At 39.9% G+C, this 7,244-nt stretch overlaps 1 long non-coding RNA gene and 1 other non-coding gene across 2 annotated transcripts; both read left to right on the forward strand.

The window, feature by feature from the left end:
* Positions 1 to 1,582: 1,582 nt before the first annotated feature.
* LOC109363898 lies at positions 1,583 to 3,326 on the forward strand. The gene is made up of 2 exons (XR_002109789.2): positions 1,583 to 1,793; positions 2,166 to 3,326. It is a non-coding gene; the product is annotated as an uncharacterized LOC109363898 (long non-coding RNA).
* Positions 3,327 to 6,043: 2,717 nt separating this feature from the next.
* Positions 6,044 to 6,116, forward strand: TRNAF-GAA. Its single transcript has one exon. It is a non-coding gene; the product is annotated as a tRNA-Phe (tRNA).
* Positions 6,117 to 7,244: the final 1,128 nt, after the last annotated feature.

Below are 7,244 nucleotides of genomic sequence, written 5' to 3' on the forward strand. Positions count from 1 at the left end.
GAGCCTACAAACAGGAGGGGAGTCAACTCTTTGAAAGGATAGATAACAGCAGGACAAGGGAAATGGTTTGAAGCTGAGGGAGGGAAGATTTAGGTTGGATGTTAGGGGGAAGTTCTTTACAGAGAGAGTGGTGAGGTGCTGGAACAGGCTGCCCAGAGAGGTTGTGGATGTCCTGTCCTTGGCAGTGTTCAAGGCCAGGTTGGATGGGGCCCTGAGCAACCTGGTCTAGTATTAAATGGGGAGGTTGGTGGCCCTGCATGTGGCAGGGAGTTGCAGATTCATGATCCTTGAGGTCCCTTCCAACCCTGGTGATTCTGTGCTACTACTTTAAGTGTAGAACATCAAGATGCTGAAGTTAGGGCAGCATAAAAAGTGGGAAGCTTCTTGAAGTGCTTTTGCTGAGTGTTTCCATTTTTAACTGCAAGCTTGATTTCACTCTGTTCCTTTTTTTTTTTTTCTCCGTTTCATTTCTGCAGTGACAATAAGCTACTGCATACTTCAGATATGACTCTTTCTCTAGAGTGATTAGAAATCACATATCTGTTGATAGGGCCTTTAGAATTCTTAACTGCTAATAATACATACTTTCATGTTTGGATAGTTCAGGCAACTGAAGTGTCTTTAAGTGCCTTTTTCTAAAAGGAAATATTTTTCAGAATCCTCTCTAAATTTATCATAGACTCTGAACAAAAATTGCTGTTGGCTCACATGATGTGTCCTATAAGTTCTCATGTAATTCAGATTAAGGATTTTATTCATGTGTATTGGGCCCTGTCTGCAAAAGTGGAATCTAAGTGGGCTCACAGGTTGCCCAGAGAAATAGTGGGTGCCCGATTCTTGGAGACATTCAAAGTCAGGCTGGATGGGGCTCTGAGCACCCTGATCTATCTGTAGTTGTCTCTGTTCAGTGCAGGGGAGTTGGACTAGATGACCTTTTAAAGGTTCCTTCCAACTCAAAGGATTCTATAATTAAGATACCTTACTAATGTTTAATTTTGAAGGACTTTAATCGTGATAGTTACTTGCATTGGAAAAATTAGTTCCGTTTCTCCTTGAGATTAGAACGTTTTAGTAACTCTAAAGTAGTTTGCTTCTGTGTGCTTGTGTACTTCAACCAACCTGTATTCCAGTGTCAGTAATGCAGGCATGATAGACTAGACTACCTAACTGCCAGATTGTAGAAATAAAAATATGTTCTGTACCTAAAGGAAGGGAATCTTTTTTGTATTGAGTCTTGCAGTTTGGGATTCTATATATTCAGTATTACAAAGCTTATGCAGCTGATAGCCACTGTAATAGCCATGCTTTAGACATCTTTGTTCTTTAGATCTGAAGTCTGTGGGCTTGTATGGTGAGAAATCTGAGAGCACTGGCTTGTTCAGTGATTGTCCAGAGACCTGCAAGCGCACTAATTTGCGTTGACAGTGGTTTGAGATCATTTTTAATTCATTTTTATTCTAGTCAGTTCTAGGTAGTTGACTGTGCAAACTGAATTGTGTTGTCATAGCTGCACTTGGTTGCCACTTTATTGTGGTGTTTTTTTTTTTGAAGATAATGTAATCTGTTCATGTTGAAGGAGTGCTCAAACCTGAGGCATACCTAATCGTGGCTTGAAGGCAATTTAAGTTCTGTGTATCCAATTAATGTGGGAAGTCTAACCAAATTGTTTTCCTTGTGTGTTTCATATTTCACCAGGCCTACCAATGACCTGAGATACCCAATGAATTCAGAAAAAATGCACAATTTAGGATGGAGACCTAAAGTGCCTTGGAAAGAAGGAATAAAGAAAACAAGTATGTCTGATGCCTTTTACACTCATGGGTTTGGAAGTTAGGGGAGGAGGAAAAGAGAGAGGGGAAGAAATGATTCTATAGGCTAATTAATGAGAAACTAAAGGGAATGTGTTTATCACTTTAATTTTACATAAATTAGCTCCTTTTAAAACTGTTTTTAATATTTTTAAAGAAACATAAGGTATTCTAGCAGTATAAATTATTTATTCAAGACTTATGGAATTAATTTTTAAAGACTAAAACTAGATTTTTTGGGACCTTTATAGGTTAAAGTTTTGCATAGGTCTCTGTTATTCTGTTCTTGTGATATCTGTAAAATAATTGAATGTAGTCTTTGTTCAATTTGACTCACCAACATTCTTTTTGTATTAGTTGAATGGTACAAGGAAAACTTTCACAACTGGAAGAATGCTGAGAAAGCTTTGGAGCCCTTTCCTGTGACAGAGCCATTTGCACAACTTAACGTTCCATAAGGTGGCTGGCAGCCTGAAGGAGTCTATTCTACCTCATACAGCCTCTTCTTCTCCTGCAATCAAGTGACCACACTGAACTCTTAATGTATTCAGGATAATGTGAGCCATGATGAATGCAGAGTAATAGAAAAGAACTTTGGAAGGGTTCAGCACTTTATAAGTTTAATCCATTGATTTCAGCTTTTGGTGCAATATTATATCTTCATTAGGTATAGATAAACTTTTTTGAGTATTTTACAGGGTGAAGAATTTTATGTTAAATTAGTGTAATGGATGTCAAATCTTCCTTATTCCTTTGGAATGAGAAGATGATTACAATATTTGGGATTCCAGTGAATGAATATGTTCATTCATTAACATACTTAGCTCTGAAGTTTTTCATCTGCATTAGTTTTCTTACAATGTAATGTGTTTTGTCACTTTGAACAGTTGTCTTCTATTTCAAATCAAAGAGAAAAGGTAACTGCTTGCTAGAGAATATAAATTGGTTGATAAAAGCTAAGTATGGTACCCATATGGTTCACGGTTCTTTATTGTTGCAGTATTGTCTTGAGCAGAGGACCAATTAAACTGTTACCTTCCTAATGCTCAATTTCTAAAGGAGTGGAGGTAGAAAAGGTGCCAAGAAAATAGCTGTTCTTGATGAAATTTCTACAAGACTTTCTTAAACTTTGCTTCTCTGTCTTGAATGTCATCTGTTTACTATATTATGGCCTTTTACTTCAATTGTAACGAACTTGAAGTACTGTAACACAGTTAACATTCCAGTAGCATAACTTTCTATAGTATGAAGAGGAAAATTGAGGAAAAGTTTTAAATACTTCATTTGAATTGTGGGTTGGCACACCTTTTTCAATACTGTTTCACTTCTTGTTTTTTTTGCGGCAAATTTTAAAGATGTAACAATATATGAGTTTTAATGTAAAATTTCAGAAGAAACTTCAGTTCTGGAAATCTGTCAATAAATCTTTGTCAAATGTGATTTATTGCTATAAGTTACAGTGTAACTGATTTCACTTAATTGTGAATAAACTGAGCTAGTGCGTAGCAGCTGGAAAAATAGATGTCTGTGTTTTTTCTGTTGTTTAATTATTCCTGTCTTAAGGAAAAGGTTCTTCACTTGTTTGATATTTGAAGAGAGTATGCAAAAGAAGAAACTCTTGTCTTTATCAGGGCATGTAAGTATTTAACACAGTTCCAGACACTTCTGCCACGTAGAGCTGTGAAAGTGTAGGGTTAAGATGCTAGGGCACTCCAATCTCTGAAGTAGTCTCTTGCTGTGAATGGGAACTGTTCTACATTCTAAAATCTCTCGGAAATTAACAATCAAAACAAGTATATGCAGAAGTGTTTTCCTTATGCAGGAGGAATAGAGTTTGAGGCATTTATATCAGCTTTATCTGTGCCAGAGTTTTGGAACTAGTTAAGCACTTAAATAGTGCCTCTGCTAATGGCAGTGCTGCCTTTGGAACTGCAGTACTCTTAATTGCACCGTGCTTCTTCTGTGTTGTATGGTGCTGTTGATAGAGTGCTAATGTTGGTTGATAAGGATCATCTTAAGGCTGAGTAGTAAGCTTTGTAACTTCTACACCAAAGGTATTCTAAAGCCTAGGAACCTGTATCTGTGACAAAGTGGGATAATAATGCCTTGCTAGATTGCACTGCACTTACATTGTTTTTGAGTTTCTGATGCTTAGTTTGGTACTCAAAATCTTCACTTGGAAATGAAAATTAGAGGTCTTAATATGTTCTGGTCTACTAGAATATTTGGCATACTGGATATGTACCCTTGTCCCAATGACATGCTTAAATCTCTTGCATTGACTGAAACATGACATTCGTATATTAAGATTTTTTCCTGAGAGACAGCTTACAATACATAGTGTTATTTATCCATCTCATCATTTTGTGCTTTACAAAAGTCAGTAACAGGAATAGCTGAAGTATTGCAAAGATGCATTTCAGATGTATTCATTCTTAATGTGGCAAGTAGTCTGGGTGAACTGCAGTGAAAAACATGTATTTCCCATGTGTTTATGTTGGAGTAATGTATTAGAAACAGTGCAATATATGTTGGTAATACAAAGAGCCTTTAATTTTAGGACTGGAGGTTATAGGTTCTTGAACCTGTATTTTTAATTTGACAAATAGGTACATTGTCTTTGAAACGTTAAAAATAATTAATTTGTGATAATGTCAGAAATAGAAGAAATAAGTACTTTGTGATTGAGTAGATATTTGGAAAGTTGTTTTGAATGTTTAGATGCTGAAGATGCAGGCTTTAATGACACATTTAACTGTCCGAATGAGTATTATTGAGAATGGATGTGTCAAAAAAGATTATCAGCTTTTAGTGGGAACTGTTCTACTTCAAGGTTTAATCAAAGTGTTTGAGAAGCTGAACTCATTTTTCTACTTAGCACATTATTATTATTTATTATTTAAATCGTGGAGTCTTTAAGCTGCTCTGATGTTGTAGGTCAAATTGGCTTAGCAGGTGAGTTTTCTGATAGCATTCATTTCTCAAGGAAAAGTCTTTACTCCTAAAGAAAACTGCTTATTTTGTTGCTAACCTTCTGTCTTCTGCTGTAGGAAGAAAATGACGAAGGATCAGCTAGTGAACTGTTAATGTGGGGAACTGTAATACTGTAGGGTTATGCTTCACATTTTATTTGGGAGATATGAAGAAGGAAAAGGTGGTTATGGAAAATTCTATGAGCACAAAAATTTGTCTGCTCCTCTCAAGGTTTGAATTGCTGTGAAACTGAGGTTACCCTCATAAAATAAGTGGAGTAGGTGTCTATATTGCTTAAACTGGGGAAGCTTTCTAAAGGAGAAAGGCTGGCCTTTGAAAGAGGGATTCTGTCCAGCTTCTGTGACGGAGGAGAGGCTCAGACTTCAGAAAATTTTTAAACACTTCTACATCTCTGTTGGGTAACTTGTGGGACGGATTGGTTCTTCAGCAAGCAACTCAAAGTGCCATGGGTTTGTAAAGTGTGCACTGGGGTGAAATCAACATTGCTGTGTCTTCTTAATGCACAAAGCCGGCAGATTTCTTGCAAGCAGCAGTGGAAGACAGGCAAAGCAGGCACCTGAGGAAACACCACTTGCTGTCCACCTGCCCTGGGAATGAGGGGCTGTGGGGCCTGTGCCTGCTCGACTGTGTGGGAGCTGCGTTTGGTTGTTGGGCTGATACGAGTGTGAGGCAGAAGGCAATGGCGGAGTTCCTCCCACATGTCACAGGGGGCGTCCTCACAGACTGGTCAGGCTGGAGCTCATGGGGCGTGGAATAAATGCCTAACTGTGGGAGCAGGTTTGTTACAGATACACTTGGCTGGGCTTGGAAGATTTGTAGACACAGCTTTCCTTACAGGTGTGTCCTTATGTAAAACCACTGACAAACGAGGTTTCCTTTTTTGTGTGTGGGTACACCAGCTCTGTGTGGGACTGGTCAGGTTTCAGAGTGCAGCTCTTGAAAGCTCAGAGGCAAAAACACTGCTGATCTAATGCTCCTGAATCTACAGCATATTCTAGTTTTTCCATCCCCAAGGTGTTGCAGGCAAAGCACTTTTCTTCTGAGTATAAACGGATGCAGGTATATGTATATTTTTGTGTTAATGCTGTCTCTGCATTGAGGTACTGTTGTCGTTTGCCGTGTGTCTAGTAGCATGGGACATCCAAAAATATTTTTTCCGCTCGAAAATATCCTGACTCATCAGCCAAGTAATCTGTAAAAAATGGATTTGGAACAATTCCTGAGGAGCACATCCGACGCGAGCCGAAATAGCTCAGTTGGGAGAGCGTTAGACTGAAGATCTAAAGGTCCCTGGTTCGATCCCGGGTTTCGGCAAGCCATTTAATTAATTTTTTGCCCCTCCGCTCTCCATACACCCCGGAGGCATCAGCAGACCGAGGCTGTTCCCGTACACAACAATACCCAGGACGGCCGGGCAGCCGCCCGCCGCGCCCCTCTCAGGCGGGGCGGCCTCACTCCCCTCACGCTTGGGAAAACCGAACGCGGAGGCTGAACGTGTGGGCCGAGCGGGTAGCAGCGCCCTCTGCCGGCAGCCGGCTGGAATCACAGCAGCGTTGAATGTAGCCGGTCTATGCGCACTGTCCGCCCAGCTCCTTCTCCTTTTTCCACTTTTACGGTGGAGCCAATCGTTCGGATTTTTCTGAAGCATTATTTGTAAGGCTGACATATGTTTTTCGCCGATAAACAAACTTTAGTTCCATAGGTAAGCTGTCGCAACTGTTCCAGATATACCCCTCCCTTTGAGTCCATTAGATTGTTGATGAGTGCTGCTAAACCTTTTCTCCAAAACATCTCTTGTACCCTTTTTCATATGCTGACATCGCAACAATACACAGACAAGTCTTTCAGCATTGACGTTATTGGTGCGAAACACAGGAGTGGCTCAGCTCCATGCTGCTATTGAGCCTCCTTTTACCTGCACAGGGAAAGGCATCGCTGCCTGCCCCCCCCTTTGTCAGAACATCACACGCCAACCGTTGTTCCCAAAATGCTTGTCCAATGTAAGGAGCACTCTGCCATTGGGTACTTGGTTAGTAGGGCTAGGAGAATGCAATTTTACACCCTTAATAATAATAATGCAGGAAAGTGGCTGTGTAGCTGCTTATATCACTATTTTACCTAAAGTTTTTTTTTTTTTTTAAGCCTTTTTCACTCATTTGATTGCATTACATCTTACCTGCAACAGCAATTCCTTCCTCAGCGGTTTTGTGAAGTTGAACAGAAGCTGAGAGACTCTGCACTGCTGAGACCGACTGCCTTAGGGATGCTGACAACAGAATCCAATTCTTAGAATCATAGAATCACAAGGTTGGAAAGGACCTACAAGATCATCTTAGTCCAACCATCCTCCCATTACCATTGCTACCACAAGCACTAAACCACATCTCGTAGCTCCTCATTGAGATGCCCCTTGAACACTGCCAGGGACGGTGACTCCACCAC

The sequence above is a fragment of the Meleagris gallopavo genome, chromosome 1 (genome assembly GCF_000146605.3).
Source record: "Meleagris gallopavo isolate NT-WF06-2002-E0010 breed Aviagen turkey brand Nicholas breeding stock chromosome 1, Turkey_5.1, whole genome shotgun sequence".
Classification (NCBI taxonomy): domain Eukaryota; kingdom Metazoa; phylum Chordata; class Aves; order Galliformes; family Phasianidae; genus Meleagris; species Meleagris gallopavo.